At 44.6% G+C, this 22445-nt stretch overlaps 1 protein-coding gene and 1 long non-coding RNA gene across 2 annotated transcripts in view; one reads left to right on the top strand and one right to left on the bottom strand.

The window, feature by feature from the left end:
* Positions 1 to 22445, bottom strand: part of EFNA2 (ephrin A2) — a 342469-nt gene that overhangs the window by 231373 nt on the left and 88651 nt on the right. The gene's annotated exons all lie outside the window — the stretch shown is intronic.
* LOC131188319 (uncharacterized) overlaps positions 19263 to 22445 on the top strand; it is a 45694-nt gene continuing 42511 nt past the window's right edge. The window contains exon 1 of the long non-coding RNA XR_009152763.1: positions 19263 to 19541. This is a non-coding gene — a long non-coding RNA (uncharacterized LOC131188319). The remainder of the gene's footprint in view (positions 19542 to 22445) is intronic.

The following is a 22445-nucleotide window of genomic DNA, read 5'->3' on the forward strand; positions in this document are numbered from 1 at the left end:
GTTTGGGGGTATTATTATCAAAATAAAATATTATTTTAAAAAAATTACCATTAACTTCTACAGACCCATATCAGTCAGCTACCAGATCAAACTGGCAAGATTTGTCCAAACAGGATTTTACTGCTGGGCAATTTTCACTTTGTTTACAATCGTCTGTTTTTAATTTGGAATTCTTGTCTCTTAAATTCCATTTTAAATACGAAGAAACCTCGTTTTTAACCGGCTGATTGCAGCAAGGGGTGGTAATTGGTTATTCATTTGTTATTAACCACACTTTCTTTAGGTATTGTACTTACTTGTGGCCATTTGCAACATTTGCCGAACGTGACTTGGTGCTGATTCCTGAGTTTGCATCATTGCACCATTTTTAATCGATTGCATCAATGCCAAGATCGCCAAACACTGGGAGTGATGTAAGTGAAGTGTCATTTTAATCCTGACACAAACGAAGAAAACTGAAGAAACGGATCTGCGTCATGTGAAGCCGTAGTATTGAAACCTACAACACTGGGGATATAACTCACATTACGGAGTTTTAATTGTGTTACAAGAATCTAGCTCTAGTTTTAATCCAGGGAAGGGAGAGAGAAAACTCCTTCAAACTAGTGTTGCCCTGAGCACCGATATTCATTCATTATTTTATTTTATTTTTATTTTTGTTTATTTTAGATTTTTTTCAATCCCAGTTTTAATATTTTTATAAATAACTCAAAGTGGCAAACGTGCCTAATACTTTTTTCTCCTCCTGTTTTCCCAGCAACAACAGCCCTGTGAGGTGGGTTTTGGGCTGAGTAAGAAGGGACTAGCTCAAGTCACAAAGCCTTCAGCTTTCATGCCTAAAGCGGGACTAGAACTCACCGTCTCCTGGTGATTGGCCCAAAGTCACCCAGCCTTTCAGCAGAAACTAATCAAGGAGAGAAGCAACTTAGAACTAAGGAGAAATTTCCTGACAGTTAGAACAATTAACCTGTGGAACAACTTGCCTCCAGAAGTTGTGAATGCTCCAACACTGGAAGTTTTTAAGAAGAGATTGGATAACCATTTGTCTGAAGTGGTGCAGGGTTTCCTGCCTGGGCAGGGGGTTGGACTAGAAGACCTCCAAGGTCCCTTCCAACTCTGTTATTCTATTCTATTCTATTCTATTCTATTCTATTCTATTCTATTCTATTCTATTCTATTCTATGCCTAAGGCAGGAGTAGACTCACCATCTCCTGGTGATCGGCCCAAAGTCACCCATCTGTCTTTCATGACTCAGGCGAGACTAGAACTCCCGTTTCCTGTTTTTCTAGCCATTCATTTGTTCAGTTTAGCACCTACCCAATTCTGGAGGAATCACGAATTCTTCAAACAGCCATAGATGTATGCTTGCCTGTACAATATATCCAAAAGCCACTGTCCCTGTGTATAAGATGCGATGGAGGAGGCATGACTGTGGCATATGGTAAATTAGTAACAGATAACAGAATAACAGAGTTGGAAGGGACCTTAGAGGTCTTCTAGTCCAACCCCTGCACAAGAAGGAAACCCTACACCAGGGCTGTCAAACTCCCAACCCGTGGGCCGGATGCGGCTATGCCCACGCCCGGTTTAGCGAAGGGGGGGAAAGTCCTGATACGTCACGTGACGCTGCCGTGACGACATGAGTTTGACACCCCTGCCCTATACCATTCCAGGTAAGTGGCTGTCCAGTCTCTTCTTAAAAAGCTTCCAGCGATGGAGCATCTACAATTTCTGGAGGCAAGTCGTTCCACTAGTTATTTGTTCTGTTAGGAAATTTCTCCTTAGTTCTAGGTTGCTTCTCTCCTTGATTAGTTTCCACCCATTGCTTCTTGTCCTGCCTTCAGGTGCTTTGGAGAATAAGTTGACCCCCCTCTTCTTTGTGGCAGCACCTCAAATATTTGAAGACTGCTAACATGCCACCTCTAGTCCTTCTTTTCATTAGACCAATTCCTGCAACCGTTCTTTGCACGTTTAAGCCTCCAGCCCCCTAATCATATTTGTTGCTCTTCTCTGCACTCTTTCCAGAGTCTCTATAGCTTTTTTTATAATATGGTGACCAAAACGGTGAAGTATTCTAAGTCTTACTAAGGCTTTATAAAGCGATTCTAATCCTTCACGTGATCTTGATCCTATCCCTCTGTTAATGCAACCGCACTGCTTTGCAAACATCGGTACTTCCTATGAATTTACACACCCGTGAACACTAAGGTAGCTGCTATTTACGAGTTCTCACTTGTTACTTTCCCATTTGGGGGGGAAAAAAGTGTATTTTTTTGCACAAGTGGGAAATTCTGGACATTTCAGAGACCTGAGGATTTCCTTTAGGAATGTTAAATTGTTGTTGTTTCATTATGTGTAATTACAGTACCAGATTTATTCGCATCTCATTTTGGAAAATGGCCCTTAAAGGATAGGATTAAAATAAAGTATCTATGTCAGGCAAGGGATAGTCCCAAGTGCAACAAACACACAACCTGTTTCGCTGTTCTGAAAAATCCTCCAATTAGCTTGTGCCCTATTTCCACAAAGGGAGCAGGGTACGATTGCACAAATCTCCTTTTTTTGCCATCACCGAGCGTCTCTACAATTTCTCTGCCTTTCAGCCGCCGTTTTTTTCTCCACCTTCAAAAGGGGTGGGTGGGTGATGAATAACACTAACCTATTACGGAAGGGTTGAAAGAAGTGATTCCCACTGAACTGTGTGAAATTTTTGTGCAGGCTCGTGAGAGAAGGAAGATGTTATTTTCCATTAGACATTTATTTGGCTCATTGTTCCATAAGCAAGAGAGTGAGGAACTACCATGATTAGTGGTAGTGAGAAATTACAGATCGTTTTACGCGGTCTACCGTTTGGGAAGAAGCAACTTTTGAAATTGCCACCTGTATGCAGATCTAGAAGTCCTCCTGAACTGAAACTCTGTGCATGGTTTAAATACCATTTCCTCCTCCTCCTCCTCCTCCTCCTGCTCTTCTTCTTTTCTCTTCTTCCTCCTCTTCCTCGTTCCTCTGCTTCTGCTGCTTCCTCATCCCCCCTTCCTCTTTTCCTCCTTTCTTCTTTTCCTTTTCTCTTATCCTTTCTTTTGCTTCTTCCTCATCCTTCCTTCTCTTCCTTCTTCTTCCTTTCATCTTCTTTTCCTTCTCCTTCGTCATTTTTCTTCCTCTCCATCCCTCTTCTTCTTCCTCCTCCTCCTCCCTTCTTCCTCCTCCTTTCATCTTCTTTTCCTTCTCCCTCGTCCTTTCTTTTTCTTCCTCTCCATCCCTCTTCATCTTCCTCCTCCATCTTTTCTTTTTCTTCTTCCTCCTCCTCCTCCTCCTGCTCTTCTTCTCCTCCCTATCTTCCAGATTATTTCAGATGATTGTTCCCCATCACACACAAACCCACACCCACCCTGCCAGCAAGTACATTCCACCTTGGAAAAATGCAGCTAAAAAGCACCCAGGGCCAGGCCTAGCAGCCCAAACCCCCAACTTCTTGCAAATCAGCAAAACTCGCTGGGATGCGGCAACAATTATCCGCTATTCTCCAACCAGCGTTTCTTCCCAGACCCCAGCAAAGCCCCTTTGGGTGCAGAGGCAGCAAAATAAAATAAAATAAAATAAAATAAAACCTCTGGGGTGGGCTGGGGGGGGGGTTGGAAGGGGAGCAAGAAAAGCAACTCTGAAAAGTTAACCACTGCTTGTTCAGACGGTTCTAACTTTCTGAGAAGGAAAAGAAGGAGGGGGCGGGGGAAGCGAGAAACTGGTGGTTTCCAAGATGATGGGGTGGAAAAGACAGCCAAGGGGCGAATGGGACCTGACAGGTATTTAACTTGGGCTATTTATTGCAATTATTTGGAACGCCCTGAGAGGATTAAAAAAAAAAGGAGAGTAATGCACTGAAATTATTCACCCTGCCAACTTTCGCCCCCGTCTCCTGCAAAGCCCAACGTGGCTCCGCCAGCCCGAGCAGGCCGGGTGTAAGCGATGCGTCCCTTCTGCCGATGAGCGGGGCCTCTCTGTTCACAGATGAGCAACCAGCTGTGACTTCTGAACTCCCCTCCCGCCCTCCCCAAATCCCTGTTTCCATCAAAGGGAGCTTATCCCTTTCAAGCCTATGGCGCGACCCACCCCCCCTTCCAGCCTCCATCCGAGATGCCAAGGGATCCAAATTCCATTGTCCCGGCATAAAAGCCGGGAGGCAGCGGAGCGAGACGGGACTGGGGGACGATGACCCATCTCGCTTTTCCAGCTTGGAAGCTTTAGCCCCTGAAAAGGGCCCCGGTTCTCTTTTTCCTGTGGCTTTCATTAAGGAAACCAGGAAGAAAAGTATCGGTTAACGTTGGAAGGGTGCCAAGATGCCCTACAAAGGTTTTGGGGAGCCGGGGGGGGGGGACGGGACTTCAGCACGGAGGATCTGCGGACGGGCAGTCGGGCCGGGCTTCTTTTGTATGCTCCGAAGGATTCCACCTTAACTTAAAAGCTAAAGAGAGAGAGAGAGAGAAACAAAAAAGAAAGAAAGAAAGAAAGAATGAGGCCCAAACAGAGCATTTAAACATCTCCCACTTCATTAATTTGTGGAATTTCAATGTGATTAATTCAGTCTGGAATTGACCCTTCGCTTCGCCAACAACAGGCCCGGCCTGGAAAGAAGTCATTTGTTTTCTGCCCCAAATTACCAGGGGAGCAGAAATGGTGAAGAAGGGAGGAGGGTGGGTTGGGGGCTTTAATCACATCCACAGAACGCCCTCTTGGACGCCTTCCCGGTTTTTTTTTTAGCCAAAGATTCTCCGTCTTTTTCGGCTGAAAAAGAGGCAACGAGTCCAACCAGGATGGAAAAGGAGCTGGACCGGCCTTTCCACACACACACACACACATCCACATCTCAGTCGTCCCTGCCCCGCAAAAGATTTAATGACAAATGCAATTAATTGTTTTTTATAAAAGGCAAGGCCGAGGCCTACCCCAGGCCTCTCTTGCCTTCGCGGTGTTATTTGACAGGATTTGATCAATCATAGACAAGGAGGAGACGATCAATTGACAATATTTGACCCTCTGCATCGATTGGCGTCTCGGCTCTGCTAATTAACAATTTCGGAGGGCTCTGCATCCTGCGACCAAAGGCTGCAGCTGAGGCGACAGCTGCAGTTCAACGAGAGAGGCACTCTGCACATCCTCAGAGGGATAAACGAGGGGAATATATGCCTGCTCTGCCACAGATGATTGATATCCGGGCGCGGAGCAGCAAATTTGGTAATTCATCTTCTGCTAATCCTCAACCATTTTGCTTCAACGTTAAAATCCAGGAAAACTACTGTTCTTCTTGCTACACTACACTGCTACCTTATCAACTAACATCCGAGGTGTGTTCAAATTGCATTTCCCAGAATCCCTTATACCGGTAAATAATTTGGGAGCTGTAGCCTGAATACAGAATAACAAGAGTTGGAAGGGACCTTGGAGGTCTTCTAGTCCAACCCCCTGCTCAGGCAGGAAACTCTATACCACTTCAGACAAATGGTTGTCCAATGTTTTCTTAAAAACCTCCAGTGTTGGAGCATTCACAATTTCTGGAGGCAAGTTGTTCCACTGATTAATTGTTTTAACTGTCAGGAAATTTCTTCTTAGTTCTAGGTTGCTTCTCTCCTTGATTAGTTTCCATCCATTGCTTCTCACCTTGCCTTCAGGTGCTTTGGAGAATAGCTTGACTCCCTCCATCTTTGTGACAGCCCCTCAACTATTGGAAGATTGCTATCATGTTATCCCAGTCCTTCCTTTCATTAAACTAGACATACCCAATTCCTGCAACCGATCTTTGTATGTTTTAGCCTCCAGTCCCCTATATACATCCAGAAGATTGAGATTAAGGAAGGTAGAGTTAGCGGTAGTCTTCAATTTATGACCACAACTAAGGTTAGAACTTCCATCTCTAAGCAATATGGTCACATGCAAATTTATGACCCTTTTCGTTGCAGTCATTAAGGGCAACCATTCACCCACTGACTTGCGAGAAGCACCCTGGTTCACAAATAGCAACCACAGGATTGCAACAACCGTTAAAAATGCATGCCGGTTGCCAGCACCCAAACTTTGATCACATGACCACAGGGATATTGCAACAGTCTTAAGTGTGAGAGCTGGTCGTTAAGTCAAGGGATACCTGTAATCCCTTCTTTTTGCAAGTCCATTCCCGTTCCTACAAACCAGAAAGGGATTTTTAGAAGTTGCCACAGGACTGAATCTGCAGAAGTCCGTTGCAGCACCGAGGCTATGTTTAATTTTGGCCAATTAATTTGGTTCCGAATTTAGTATGTTTTCTGGACTCAATCAATCCCCTGAATCATAAACTATCCAAATGGGTATCAAATGCCACGTCATTAAAAGAGTCCAACAATTAAAACGAACCAAGCTTAGCATATTGTGTGAATTCCGAGAGAGAGACAGAGACAGAGAGTCAGTCAGAGCGAGTCGGAGAGAGAGACAGAGAGACACAGAGAGAGAGAGAGAGACAGAGAGTCAGTCAGAGTGAGTCGGAGAGAGAGACAGAGAGACACAGAGAGAGAGACAGAGAGAAAGAGGACAGAGAGAGAGAGAGAGAGAGAGAGAGAGACAGAGAGAGAGACAGTCAGAGAGAGTCAGAGACAAAGACAGAGAGAGAGAGAGAGACAGAGAGAGAGAGAGAGAGAGAGAGAAAGAGAAAAAGAAAGAGAAAAAGAGAGTCAAAGAGAGCGGGGGATAGAGACACAGAGAGACAGAGAGAGATAAAGAGAGAGACAGAGAGAGACAGAAAGAAAGAGGGAGATAGAGGCAGAGAGAGACAGACAGAGAGAGACAGACAGACACACACACACACACAGAGAGAGAGAGAGAGACAGAGAGAGAGAGAAGAGAGAAGAGAGAAAGAGAGTCAGAGGCGGGGATAGAGACACAGAGAGACAGAGAGAGATAAAGAGAGAGACAGAGAGAGACAGAAAGAAAGAGGGAGATAGAGACAGAGAGAGACAGACAGAGAGAGACAGACAGACAGACAGACAGACACAGAGAGAGAGAGAGAGAGAGAGAGTCAGAGAGAGAGGAGGACAGAGAGACAGAGAAAGACAGAGAGATAAAGAGAGAGAAAAGAGAGAGGCAGAGAGAAGAGAGAGACAGAGGGAGATAGAGAGAGACAGAGAGAGATAGAGACAGAGAGAGAGACAGACACAGACAGACAGAAGAGAGAGAGACAGAGAGACAGAGAATGAATTCTATCAGTTGTTTAGCCAGATCTAATTATTTCTCTCTGAATACGAAGCTGTTTATAGTGAAGTAAGGTGTGAAATGAGTAACACTTCAGAACCCAACACCCTGCGTCTCACTCTGAACTTACCACCAACTAGAAACGGAAGCAAGATAAGAGAATAACTTCCCAAATCCCTGATTTTGGTTTTCTTCCAAGCCTCTAAATGGCCACCGGCGAGAGGGGATAAACGCTAGGGGTGATCCAGCAAGATCCTCCTTATGTTAATCCCTGCTAATCAAAAATGAAGCTTCCATATTTAGTGACGGTTTCTAAGCATCCCATCTTGAGGGCGGGCATCCTGATTTTTATACCTGCGATATTTTTATACGTACGATGTTTATATATATATATATGATATTTTCCAAAGCACCAGAGGACAGGACGAGAAACAATGGTGAGAAACTAACCAAAGAGAGAAGCAACCTGGATTTAAGGAGAAACTTCCTAACCGTGAGGACAACTAACCAGTGGAACAGTTTTTATAGGTGCTTCATCACTGGAAATCTTTAAGAAAAGACTGGACAACCACCTGTCTGAAATGGTATAGGGCAGTGATGGCTAATCTTTTCTGGGCCCGGTGCCCAAAGCAAACCCCCATAATGCAATATGCGAGTGCCCCACACATGAGCCCCGCCCCACGCGCATGTGCCCCACATGCACCCCGCGCATGCGTGTCAGAGACCCGACAACCAGCTGGTTGGTGAGAAGCACGCGTACATGCGTAGCAGAGCTGTACTGGGGCAATGACTCGCGTGCCCACAGAGGGCGCTGCGTGCCACAGGTTCGCCATCACGGATATAGGCTCTCCTGTTTGAGCAAGGGGTTGGGCTAGAAGACCTCTAAGGTCCCTTCCAGCTCTATTCTGATTGATTGATTGGTTTATCAAGTTTTCCAAAGGTGCCCTCATCGCCCTTCTAACCTCTACCTTGATCACCGTCTTCTTCTCTTTTCTTCCTCTTTTCCCAGCATTATAGACTTCTCCTAAGAGCTCCATCTCTGCACTCATTGATCATATACGATCAAGCCTAGTGATCGCATACAGGTAGTCCTCAACTTACAACTGTTTCTTTAGTGACCGTTCCAATTGAAAAAAGTGACTTACGACCGTTACTCAAATTTACAACCGTTGCAGCAATTCCCATGACCACGTGATCAAAATTCAGACGGTTGGTAACTGCCATGTATTTATGAAGGTTGCAGTGTCCAGGGGTCAGGTCAGGTGAGGTCCTTTTCTGACCTTCAGACAAGCAAAGCCAATGGAGAACCCACTTTACAACCATGTTAATAATTTAACAACTGCAGAGATTCACTTAACAACCGCGTCAAGAAAGGTCATAAATGTTGTGGCCCGCCAGCAGCCAGCAGAGCTGGCAGCAAATTCGGACAGTGAGGAGGTTGGGGAGGAATGTGGGCCAGTCCTGGAGTCTGGGGAAGGCTTGGATGAGGGTCTAAGTCAGAGGCAGAGAGGGGGCCAAGGCCTTCTGGTACTTCTTTGCTGTCTCCAGAGTCTGACATCAGCGAGGCAGAAGAACAGCGGGAGCCTGTTCCCAGTGTGTGCATGCGAAGAGCTGCCAGAAGACAAGAACAATTAAGAAAACAGGGTCTACTTGGGAGTAAGGCTTGGAGATGATTGGCCCCTCCCATAAGACATAAAAGAGGAGCAAACTGGATGTGACCTTTTGCAGGAAGCAATTAGTTCATCTGGTCAGTTAAAGCATTGGAAAGTTCCGTCTGACTCTGAGTTAAGTTTGGCCTCGCCCTGCGCTTGGCAATTAGTTCACTGGCAGCATTCCAAGGAAGATAAGGTGGGTGTTTATAAACATTCCCCTGAAAGACTGTTTGAGAAGCCTTTCGGACTGTGAATGGCAATAATTCACAGCCGTATGAATAAAAGAGGTTTGTCGGGACTAAGATTGTGCTGTATACTTTCTAAGGAAGCCTAGGTCAGAACAGGGATTCACTTATCAACCGGGAAGTGCTGTGGTTAAGCTCTAGTCTTTCTTTCCAGTAAACTAGACATGCCCAAATACGGCAACCATTCCTTATATGTTTTAGCTTCCACTACCCTACATACATTGAGAAGGTTCAGCCTGAGAAAGAGTTAGAGGTAGGCCTCGACCTATGACCGTAACTGGGGCTTGGACTTTCATTCCTGAGCAATATAATTGTTCAACGAGTCACACCCAATTTTACAACCCCTTTTTTGTTGCGGTCCTTATGTGTATCCAGATCCGCCCATTAACTGTGCTTGTGAGAGCCTTCTCCACAGAGTTGGATCCTCACATAATAACATAGGATTATCTGAGCTGCATCATTTGTACCTTGACTCTAGTAAATCAGAGGTCTGCAAACTTCACTCTTTTAAGACTTGTGGACTTCAACTCCCACAGTTGAAGGAACTCCGGGAGTTGGAAGTCCACAAGTCTTAAAAGAGCCAAGTTTGTAGACCCATGGTCTAGTTTACCTTCCCTACCTCATCAACCAGCATAACACTCTACCCTTTCTCACTCTGGATGGAGATTTGGGGGTTTTTTTTTCAATCCCTCTGAACACAGAATAACAGAGTTGGAGGGGACCTTGGAGGTCTTCTTAGTCCAACCCCCTGCTTAGGCAGGAAACTCTACACCACTTCAGACAAAAATGGTTATCCAACATCTTAAAAACTTCCAGTATTGGAGAATTCACAACTTCTGGAGGCAAGTTGTTCCACTGATTAGTTGTTCTAACTGTCAGGAAATTTCTCCTTAGTTCTAGGTTGCTTCTCTCCTTGATTATTTTCCATCCGTTGCTTCTTGTCCTGCCTTCAGGTGCTTTGGAGAATAGCTTGACTCCCTCTTCTTTGTGGCTACCTTTCAAATACCCCAGTCATTGCTTTTATTAGACCACTAGACATATCCAATTCCTGCAACCATTCTTTATGTTTTAGCCTCCAGTCGCCTAATCATCTCTGTTAGTCCTTTCTGCACTTTTTCTAGAGTCTCAACTTCTTTCTTGCATCTTGGTGACCAAAATTGGAAGCAGTATCCGAGTGTGGGTCTTATCAAAGAAATATAAAGCGGTACTAATACTTTACATGATCTTGTCTCCTTCTCTGAGCTCTAGAATTAAAATAAACTCTAAATCCCAGTTCTGGATGTCAGGTTTAATAAAAAAAAAAAATCCAGTGCTAAGGAGTGTTCACCAGTGTTCAAAGCAACTTTCCAAAGCGAATTTTCTCTTTGGTTGTGAGAAATCCCTGTTTTTGAAAAACATGAACCTAAAATACAACATCCTATTAAGTACTTGGAGACCACCATTCTTCTGATTTACTGTAACTATCTCAGTTTAAATCTACCCCACTTCATCCAGGAGCTGAGGGGTTTCTTCTTATATTTGTTGAGGTCCGCCAGCAGCCTGTGGAGCTGGCAATGGAGTCAGACAGTGATGAGGCTGAGGAAGAGCGTGGGCCAGTCCCGGAGGCTGGGGAAGGCCTAGATGAGGACTCTGTGTCAGAGGCAGAGGTGGGGCCAGGGCCATCGGAGAGTGAGGTGCAGACTCCAGAGCCTCCAGAGACTGATAGTAGTGAGGCAGAGGAACAGGAGGAGCCTGTTCCTAATGCACGCATGAGAAGAGCTGCCAGTAGGCAAGAGCAGCTCAAGCAAAGACGACGACTCGGGAGTAGGGCCAAGAGATGATTGGCCCCTCCCATAAGGCTTAAAAGACCAGCAACGGCATTTGGGCTCTTTGCCGGAAAACAACGTTGATAGCTTCGTCTTGTTGCATTTTGTTTTGTATCGGTGTCTTCTGAACTTTTGCCAAGAAAGGCCTTTGGTAGTTTGCCTAATTGGACCAAGGTTGGTGATAGGGCTGAGTAATTTGTGTTGGGAGGAATTTGCTTTAATTTAGTTGAACTACGCTGAGAATGAAGTAATTCTCAGCTGTTCGAATAAAATTTGTTTTTTCGCTGACTGAGTTTCCTACTACCTACTTGGGCCTGGGTCACAACAATACTCCCCTACTTAGTACCATGTACCTGCCCCAATTAATCACAAAGCCGGTTGTGAGACTTTGGGCCAAACACCAGGAAATGGTGAGTTCTAGTTCTACCTTAGGCACAAAGCCGTCTCGGTGACCTTGGGCCAGTCTCTCTTTCTTAACCCAAAAAGAAGAAAGCCATGCCAAGTCACTTCTGCAAAAGGCTGTCAAGGAAATTTCACAGCTTTGTCCAGGCAACCACCAGGAGTCAACATTGACGTGAATGCACGATTTAAAAAAAAAAAATGAAATAAATTGTGTGAGCCAACAGCACAACAGGTATTGTTATGATCCTGAACTGGACTTCTCCGAAGCAGGAAATTGTCTTAACACCTTGTCAAATTATATTTTCTTTCTCATGCATCCTTTTTTGCTCTAAAACAGTGTTTTTCAACCTTGGCCACTTTCGAATGGGTCGATTACAGCTCCCAAAATGCCCCAGCCATCTATACTAGCTGGGGAATTCTGGGAAATGAAGTCCACACATCTTAAAATGGCCAAAGTTGAAGGGAAAAAATTGCTCTAGAGCCTTCCAGGAAGACAAGAACAGTGTACTTCTCGTCGGTGAGGTAGTCAACATTTTATGCGCAAACAATGTACAGGTAGTCCTCGACTTATGACCGCAATTGAGCCCCAAATTTTCTGTCGCTAAATGAAACATTTATTGAGTGAATTTTTCCCCATCTTACGACACTTTCTCGTCACAGTCCTTAAGAGAACCACTGCCGTTGTTAATTTAGTCACACGGTTGTTAAGCGAATCTGTTTACCCCATGGATTTTGTTCGCGAGAAGGTCACAGAAGGGGGATCACATGACATGCAACGGGACACTGCAACCGTCATAAATGTGAAGCAGTTGCCAAGCGTCTGAATTTTGATCACCTGGGAGACGCTGCAATGTTGTAACTGTGGAAAAAATGGCCGCAAGTCCCTTTTATCAGCACTGTCGTAACTTCGAATGGTCCCGAAATGAACGGTTGTTAAGTCGAGGACTGCCTGTACTGTATCGGATTGCCATGGTTTTCCTCTAAATACTCGTATCCTGGCCCCCATAATTCTAAATCAAGATATTTCCATCCCGCACTATCTGCTCCACCAGACGGCAAACGGAAGGGCCTTTCCCATCAACCATGAGCGTATGCTTAAAACCGGGAATGACAAAGAACGAAATCCAAGGCTGTAGGCTGGCACTTTCCCACGCCTCTACGTTTTAGGTTAATGGTTTTCATGGTTTTAATTTATTTGTATGAATTTATCTTTGCTGTCTTCACATGTGCGAGCTGCCCCGAACCAGGCAAGTGAGATGGGCGGTTATATAAATGGAACAAAGTAAATAAAAATAAATTTCCACGTTTGGGGGTATAGAAAACAAATGTCTGTTTAGCCTTATTATCTTGTCCTCCTTTTCTTTATATATATATATATATATATATATATATATATATATATATATATATATATATATATATATATAGGCACGCGTAGACTTTCCCTTTGGTTCTGCTATGGGAAGCTGACAGCAAGACAAACAATTGGATTCTTAATGACTTTCGCTGATACCCAAATAGCTTGCAATTGCCAGCGATGAAATCATAAAATCACATTCATTATTGCTATAAAACACGCCCCATGTTGTTTTATATGTAATCCAGCTCCGGAGACATCGGCTGGCACTGGAAAACAGACTGCACAGAAAAATGTAAAAAAAAAAATCCGTGTAAATAAATACTCAGCCACATCTCCCTTCCCCTGATTAAAGGACTGAGCCTCAGGCAGGGCCCTCTGTCTATGCCCAGAAGGACTCTTGCTTATTATCTTCAGCTCATCTCGTGTTTGGATTAAAGTTTATTTAACCCGAAATAGATACCACACAGTCACTTTTCATCAAATTGTAGCTACAGCTGTGAATTTCAGACAGAAATCCAAGACACAATATATTAGCTTGATTTACATGCTGGGTTCAGCATGTACAGGGTGAATGTTCAAGGCAACTTAAAAACGAGAAAAGGAAGAAAGGAAGGAAGGAAGGAAGGAAGGAAGGAAGGAAGGAAGGAAGGAAGGAAGGAAGGAAGGAAGGAAGGAAGGAAGGAAAAACATTTGATAAAGGAGGGAGGGAGGGAAGGAAGGAAGGAGACGAAAAATATTTGATGAGGGAGGGAGGAAGAAAGGAAGGAAGGAGAGGAAAAATATTTGATGAGGGAGGGAAGGAAGGAAGAAAGGAAAGAAGGAAAAATATTTAATGAGGGAGGGAGGGAAGGAAGGAAGGAGAGGAAAATATTTGATGAGGGAGGGAAGGAAAGAAGAAAGGAACGAAGAAAAAATATTTGATGAGGGAGGGAAGGAAGGAAGGAAGGAAGGAAGGAAGGAAGGAAGGAAGGAAGGAAGGAAGGAAAGAAAAATATTTGATGAGGGAGGGAAGGAAGGAGAGAAAAAATAATATACACAATGTAAGCCGCCCTGAGTTTTCGGAGAAGGGCGGGATATAAATTCAAATAAAAATAAAATAAAATAAAAATAAAAGGGAGAGAGGGAAGGAAATTAAAACATTAAAAATGCAGTGTTTACTTAAAAGTATGTGCCACCAGACAAAACTCATTGTAGAGAACAATACACAGAAAAATGTATATAAAAGACTTTTTCTAATTAAACAAAAATAAATAGGGTGCCTGGAAAGCATTGAAGTTGAAAGCTTAGATACCTGCTTGGGGAATTTGAAAAGTTGAGTTCCAACCCATGAAAATCAGTGATCTTTATTTTTTTTTGGTCATTTTTAGACCTGAATGGGCTAACTTCAACAGAAGGCGATGAGGGCCAGTGGTCCCTAAAACTTTATCCATGATATACAGTATATCTTCAATGCAGATGAATTAATCCTACAGACCCTCGGCTGAGGACCCTACAGCTCTGAACGGCAGGCTTCTCAAAGCCGGCTCTGCCAAGAGAAATTTGGTAGTATAAAAGATATGAAAATCCAGATGTAGAGTCTCCAATTCTAATTTTTGGGACCATGCCTAATTAGCTAGGAAAGCTTACATTGTTGGTAGAAATAAAGACAGAACATCAGACCTACGTGTCTCCACGCATCTGGAAATCAATAAATACATAAATAAACAATATTTTGGAGGCAGCCCAAATTAGCATGCTGCATGCAATGACGAGACTCCAGATGTTTTCACTGAAAGCTACAAAATCGCCACAAGGAAAAAAACAACCCCAAAAAAGAATAATATGTTTATAGTCCCTGAGATCTGGAGTAAACTGATACGGAAACTTGTTGAAGTGAAGATGTACCTTCCAGTAATAATAGGAAGGAGAATGGCTTATAAAGGGGGCCACTGCAGTTTGTCTGTGGCAGCAAAAAACCACGGTCTCGTGGCACTATAAAGACTAATTATATTTATTACAGCCTACGCCTTCCTGGACTTAATGAGATGTACGCAGAATTATCCTCCGTGCATATTGTTTGTAAGGAGAGGGGGAGCAAGAAGGAAACGGTAAAGGAGATCGCGGGGAAGTGAAATGCAGATGAGGATAATTGTCTATCGATAGCGGCCTTTCGCAAAAGTGTGGCTGGGTGTGACATGGATGTTTCTGCACCGACGAGCTTATTAGCACACGGTGGAGTAGATTTAAAAAACGCAAGAAAAGATGGGAATCATGTCAGGATGTTTTAATATGTGTACCGAAATACATACAGGTAGTCCTCGACTTAACAACAACGGTTCGTTCCAAGTTAAAACGGCACTGAAAAAAGTGACTTATGACTGCTTTTCAGAGGTAGTAATCAGCCTCTTCCAACCGGTTCGGGTAAACCGGTAGCGGAGATTGCCCAGCTCTATGCTGTCCTATTCAGGCACAGTTTTGAGGCCGGGTGCATGCGCAAAATATACGCATGCGAGCAAAGCCCGCTCGTGGAAGGCTGGGTGTATGCGTGGAAGGTACGTGTTTGCGAAGCAAGCGTGCGGCGAACCAGTAGCAACGAAATGTGACACCCACTGCTGCTGCTTTTCACACTTACGACCGTTCCAGCATCCCTAGGGACATGTGATTAAAATTCAGATGCTTGGCAACTGGTTCATATTTATGACGGGTCGCAGTGTCCCGGGGTGATGTGATCCCCCTTTGCGACCTTCTGACAAGCAAAGTTAATGGAGAAGCCAGGTTCAGTTAACAACCGGTAGGCTAACTTAACAGCTGCAATGATTCACTTTAACGACCGTGGCAAGAGAAATCGTAATATGGGGGGAAACTCACTTAAGAAGCATAAATTTTGGGCTCAATTGTGGTCGAGGGTTGGTGACTATCTTTATACATATACTGATACATAGATACGAATTCAGATAGAGCACTGAACAGGGGATAGAAGGGGCTGTACAGATAGTCTTCAACTTATGACCGTCATGGAGCCTGGCAATTATGGGCATTAGTCATGATGGTTGTAAAGTGGGTCACCGTGTGATCAGACCCGTTTTAATGACCTTTTAGAATAATAGAGTTGGAAGGAACCTTGGAGGTCTTCTAGCCCAGGGGTCTCCAACCTTGGCAACTTTAAGCCTGGAGGACTTCAATTCCCAGAATTCCTCAGCCAGCAAAGCTGGCTGGGGAATTCTGGGAGTTGAAGTCCTCCAGGCTTAAAGTTGCCAAGGTTGGAGACCCCTGTTCTAGCTCAAAGCCCTGTTTAGATAGGAAACCCGGCCTATACCATTTCAGACAAATGGCTCGACTTAAAAACTTCTAGTGTAGGAGCATCCACGACCTTTTTTGTGGAGGTCATTAAGTGAATGCTGTGGTCATTAAATGAAGTTAATGCTGGTTTCCAGGGAAAAAAAACAACATTGTAAATTGTGGTCATGTGATTGTAGGGTGCTACAAATGGCCATGAATGCAGGCTGGTTGCTGAGCATCTAAAATGAGGTCCACATGACCACGAGAGGAGGCGTGTGTGTGACGGTGGAACTGGGTTGTAAGTCCCTTTTGGAGTGCTCCGTCGTAACTACGAACGATCACTAAACAACTGGCCATAACTCGAGGACTACCTGTATAATATAGGTAAGAGATATCAGGAAAATGCAACTGGCACTACAATTCGGGCAGTGGTGGGATTCAAATAATTTAACAACCGGTTCTCTGCCCTAATGATTTCTTCCACCCACCAGTTTACCAAACTGCTCAGAAAGTTAACAACCGGTTCTCCCGAAATGGTGCGAACTGGCTGAATCCCACCACTGAATTCGGGGAGCTCCTTAGACATTCAGTTTTGGTCGCCACGATGTAAAAAAGATGTTGAGACTCTAGAAAGAGTGCAGAGAAGAGCAACAAAGATAATTAGGGGACTGGAGACTAAAACATATGAAGAACAATTGCAGGAACTGGGTATGTCTAGTTTAATGAAAAGAAGGACTAGGGGAGATATGATAGCAGTCTTCCAATATCTCAGGGGCTGCCACAAAGAAGAGGGAGTCAAGCTATTCTCCAAAGCACCTGAGGGTAGAACAAGAAGCAATGGGTGGAAACTAATCAAGGAGAGAAGCAACTTAGAACAAAGGAGAAATTTCCTGACAGTTAGAACAATTAACCAGTGGAACAACTTGCCTGCAGAAGTTGTGAATGCTCCAACACTGGAAGTTTTTAAGAAAATGTTGGATAACCATTTGTCTGAAATGGTGTAGGGTTTCCTGCCTGGGCAGGGGGTTGGACTAGAAGACCTCCAGGGTCCCTTCCAACTCTGTTGTTGTTGTTGTTGCTGTTGCTGTTGTTGTTGTTATTATTATTAAAGTCAAATGGAAAGGCATTCCATTATTATTATCACCATCATCATCATCATCATCATTATTATTATTATTATTATTATTATTATTATTATTATTATTATTATTATTATTATTATTAAAGTCTAACGGAAAGGCATTCCAGAGGCTCACAAAATGGAGAGAAACACAACGCCACAAAAATCAAGGAAGAGAGATCATAGAAAGAAAATTGCAGAGTGGTCAATACTAGCTGTCTTGCAGATGACAAAAATGTGGAGGATCAAACTTAGTCTAGGAGATGAAGGTGTGGACCGGGAGAGGAGGGATCCAGGTTCTAATCTCCCCTCAGCCCCAGAAGCTGATTGGCTGGTTGTGGGCCAGTCCCTTCCCCTTTCAGTCCAAGAGCCAATCACCTGTAGTAGGAAAGGGGCTGGACAAAGAGAAGGAGAGGGAGATCTGGGTTCTAATCCCGCTCAGTCCACTTTAATGCCTCCCACTCAACTCAACGTACCTCACAGGGTTGTTAATATGGGGAAAAATTGGAAAGAGGCATGCTGTAGCACATTGCCTTTTGCTCCTGAGGATAGAAATAAAACACATCCGTTTTCAGAAAAACATACCGTATTTTTGGAAAAAAAGAAAGAAAAAAAAATATCCTTGACTTTTGCAAGGAAAGAAATGCAAAGCACAGAAGCGGTGAGGAAGGTGAACCAGAGCAAGAGGTATTTAAGGCAAGACGGACAGCATATAAAAATAATTTTTTTAAAAAGCAGAGGGATGGATACCAAAAGTGCACAAAAACAAGGGAGAAGAAGCAGATTGGGGGCAAAACGATTCCAATATTTGCTTGCTGTTCCCTCTGTCCCACACCATTTTAACTCAGAGAATATCTTCAATCTTTTCCACAATAGGAGAATGCACAAATCATGCAGCTTTCAATACGCCGGCAGTTTAACCCCCGTTCCATTATTATTGAGCTGCTCACGCCCACGATAAAAAAAACAACACAGCCACAATAATAAAATACACAAGCACAACTGCATCAAAATTAAGTTTTTCTCTGGGGTTTCATTAACATGCATAAAAGCTTCTGTGCTCTTGTAAATCACACAGCAGCATTGTAATCTGGTGTACGCTTAACCCTATCACGATCTTTTTCCCCCGCACAATTTTACCCCTGTGGCCCTTATTTTGTTTTTAATGGAACAACAACAAATTTTAAGTCGTCCAATCCCTGCTGAAAAGAAGGGTCGAGAGAAGCTAGAAAGCAGAAATCTGGTCAAAAATTTGACGGAGAGAATTTTGGAAACTTTTAAATTGTTTTTATTTGGGAATGTACACACACACATACACACCCAAATTTCCTTAACAGACTCAGAAATAAAGAGAAAAATCGGGGGGGGGGGAAATCTTTTCCAGGACTCCAGCTCAAACAAACCTAAAACCAAACTTCCTTAAACAGACTCAGAAATAAGGAAAAAATCTGGGGGGAAAATCCTTTCTAGGACTTCAGCTCAAACAAATATAACAATCCTTAGCAGTCCTTGACAGTCTCAGAAATAAGGATGAAAATCTGAAATTATCTTTCCCGAGATTCCAGCTCAAAGAAATCTAAAAACAAAACTGAGAGCATATGCACCAAGACAAATTCCTTGTGCGTCCCATCACACTTGGCCAACAAAAAATTCTATTCTATTCTAAAAACGGAATACATTCGAACACCATCGGCATTGACAAAAACACCACTGGTCAATTGCGAAAGGCAGCTTTATTTGGATCCATTTGCAACCTGGGACAATACCAGAAGGACTAAGGTCAACTCAATCATTATTTATTTAAAAATACCGACCTCTGCATCTCCAAGCAAGGTTGGCCAAGTATCTTACGCATTCCCATAATAAGGCATTTAACCCAGTTGAAGTTTAGGAGGCTACATCCACACCTGTTAAACTTTTGTTGTACCTTGATGAACGTATCTTTTCTTTTATGTACACTGAGAGCATATGCACCAAGACAAATTCCTTGTGTGTCCAATCACACTTGGCCAATAAAATTCTATTCTATTCTATTCTAAACTTTTATCGCCTTCACTTTAGATAGATTATCTACAATGCGTGTGTGTGTGTGTGTGTGTGTGTGTGTGTGTGTGTGTGTGTGTGTGTTTCGGGGAGAGGGTGGGAGAGAAAAGCTTGCACAAGCCCGGCTCAAGTGGTTCATTTAGGATTCCACCGACGGTGCAAAGCAAGGAAATGGATTAATTCCGTAATCAAGTTAAGCGTGTTGAGTGAACTCAGCCGCTCAGTCAATCTTAAGACAATATTGAGCCAAATGAATCGATGATGCGACTCAGCGTAAGCCAACTTTTGCTGAACACAGGAGAACCGACTTCCCCGAGTTCCCCTTTCTTGCAAAAATCATCTCGCCATAAATCTGAACGGACAACAGAGACGGCAGATTTGTGTAGGGAAGGCACACACCGGCAACCCCTCGGAGACTCGGAGACTCTAAGGTTCTTCCCAAGGTAAACAATCTCTGTAAATGGACAAGCCAGGCCTGAGAAAGGAGTCCGGATCTTCCCACCAGTTGGGAGCTTTTGTTCAGTTTGGTGTTTGTGTGCATTTGTGTCTTTTAAACTCTCTCTCTCTCTTTCTTCCCTTTGCTTTCCCCCCAGATCCCTGGACTGCCCCGCTCAATTTTTTGTAGTTCCTGGCAAAAGGAGAGGAGAAAAAGCTGTTCTGCTTTAAAGACCTGTTTACGGAGGGCTTAATGAGCACGAAATGTTACAACTTGCCAATTATTTGCTCCGTTGGTGCCATTGCAAGGAAGGAATTACGTCTGGCGAGGTCTCGGCGGACCCTCCCAGGGGTCTCCGCACAGACCTCAAAGTGCTGCTTTGCACAGCGAGGCGACCAAAATCCTCTGCCCTAAAAATAGAAAACCTGGGGTTTTTTTCACCTCTCCTATTTTGTCAAGGGTTGGTCCATCGGTTGGTTATTTATTTGTTTGTTTGTTTGTTCATTGGACTTAATGTGTTTCCCCGAAAATAAGACCCTGTCTTATATTTTTTTGAACCCCGAAATAAGCGTTTGGCCTTATTTTCGGGGAGGTCTTATTTTGGGGCACGTGGAACACGACGGGGATCCGCTTGCCATCTTACCTGATTTCCAGCTCTGTCTCCCTAACCCTAACCAGAGGAAATGGCGGGGACCGGGTGTCCACGCGTTTAGATATTTTCAGGGAGGGCTTATTTTAGCACATGTGCTCAAAAGCCAGATTGGGCTTATTATCAGGGGATGTCTTATTCTCGGGGAAACAGGGTATATGCTGCTCAGCCAAAGGCGACTCTAGGCAGCTCACAATCGCTAAAGATACCCATCTAAAACATTCAGACCAATACGTGAAGGTATTACATTTGAGTGACCAATTCATGGAAATCTTGTCAAATGGCTCGGAGCTGGCCGATTGTGATTACACTCCGCCGCACAGTCTGCCAGATGTTCAGGCGATCGTTCTGCTTCTATTTGCAGTTCTTTGTATTTTGTAATTATTTTCTTCTATACTGCGGTCGATAGGTACCCCGACGTCCACTAGCCAAACTTTTTTTGTTTTTCTGACTAACAGTAGTTAAACCTGGGGCCGTGATGGCGAACCGGTGGCACATGTGCCACAGGTGGCATGCGGAGCCATATCTGTGGGCACATGAGAGTTGCCTTAGCTCAGCTCCAGCGCACATATGCACACCCGCCAGCTGATTTTTGGCCTTCCGGGCCTACGGGAAGTTGGGAAATGGGCTTTTTCCAGCCTCCGGGGGTGGGGTGGGGAAGGCTGTTTTTGCCCTCCCCAGGCTCCTAGAAAGCTTCTGGAGCCTGGGGAGAGCGAAAAATGGGCTTTCCGGTCCCACCACGCTATTACGTACCAAAAATGGAGGGAGCGGGGGGGGGGTTGCACACACATGCATGGGGTGCATTGAATTATGGGTGTGGGCACGTGCGTGTGCAACCCCCCGCACTCCCCTTGCTTTTGTCACACGACAGCAAAAAAGTTAGCCATCACTGGTCGGGGGGCGGGTTATGCGGCGCATGCTTGTCCATTTGAATTCTAAAGTCCCAGAGCAGTTTTATTACTATTATTATTTTGTTCCTTTAGGTCAGGGGTCCCCATTTCCTCCCGGGCCATGGACCAACACCAGGCCATGGTCTGTTAGGAACCGGGCCACACAAGTGGCGAGCGAGCGAGTATGTTGTGTCTCACCCAATCTCACCACAGCCGGGGCCTTCTTATCTGCTTCCGAACACGGAGGAATGTTCTAGTATGCCTCCCGGCCCCAGCCCTGGCTCCATGCCCAGACAGGCTGAAGAGGAGGAAATATCTCCAGCCCCCAGCTCTGGCTCCATGCCCAGGCAAACGGAGCAACTAGACCCCTCCCCCTCCTCCACAGCATGTGAGCCTGAGAGAGGTCTATTGCCAACAGCTGCCGACTGGAGTGACCCTCGCGTCAGAAGACTTGATAGGCGGAGGCAACAGAAGGAAGGGAGGGGCAGGCCTGGATAAGTGCTGAGTCATGGAGCCACACCCCATGGCCTATATAAAGGACCTGCTTTCTGGCATTCCCTGAGTCAGGCAAAGTCTAAACATATCTTGCTGAAGACACTTTCTGGTCTCCTGCCTGCCCTGAGGACTTTGCTAGGACTTTGGCAGAGCTGCAGAGGCACACCTGATTCGGATTTCCCTGACCCGGCCGTCAGCGGAGGAGTGGGACACGACAGAGTAAAGCTTCATCTGCACATACACAGGAACTACGGTTGCGTACAAAACCATCCTCCCCCCCCCAAGTCCGTGGAAAAATTATTTCCCACAAAACTGGTCCCTGGTGCCACGGGATGTAGGGTGCGTGTGAAACCATTCTGCCCCCTTGTCCACAGAAAAATTGTTTTCCACGAAACCGGTCCTTCGTTGGAGAAAGCTTGAGGAATCGCAGTCTGGAGGCGGTCCCTTCCAGCTTTAACATTCATTTGAGTTCCCTTTGGTTCCCCTTATGTTTTCAATCAGCAGCGGAGAATTAGGACAACGGCTGCCGTTCGGTGTCCTTAGTATTGTCCACATGAGAAATGAAATCCAGAAGTTCAGCTGTAGGCCAATGTTTCTCAACCGTGGCAACTTTAAGGTAAGCAGACTTCAGCTCCCAGAATTCCCCAGCCAGCCATGTTGGCTAGGGAATTCTGGGAGTTGAAGTCCGCTTACCTTAAAGTTGCCAAGGTGGAGAAACATTGGCTTAGGCCAAAGATAGCCCCTCCTTTCAGCCTGAAGTAGAGAGTATATCCATGCTTGCTAAAACAGACTCTTAGGGTGGGCAGACCCACCAAAGTGATCATTTTAAAAACCAGGCACCCATTCAATCAAGAGACTCTGTTAAAAAGTTAAAGTT

The sequence above is a fragment of the Ahaetulla prasina genome, chromosome 1, assembly GCF_028640845.1.
Source record: "Ahaetulla prasina isolate Xishuangbanna chromosome 1, ASM2864084v1, whole genome shotgun sequence".
Classification (NCBI taxonomy): Eukaryota; Metazoa; Chordata; class Lepidosauria; order Squamata; family Colubridae; genus Ahaetulla; species Ahaetulla prasina.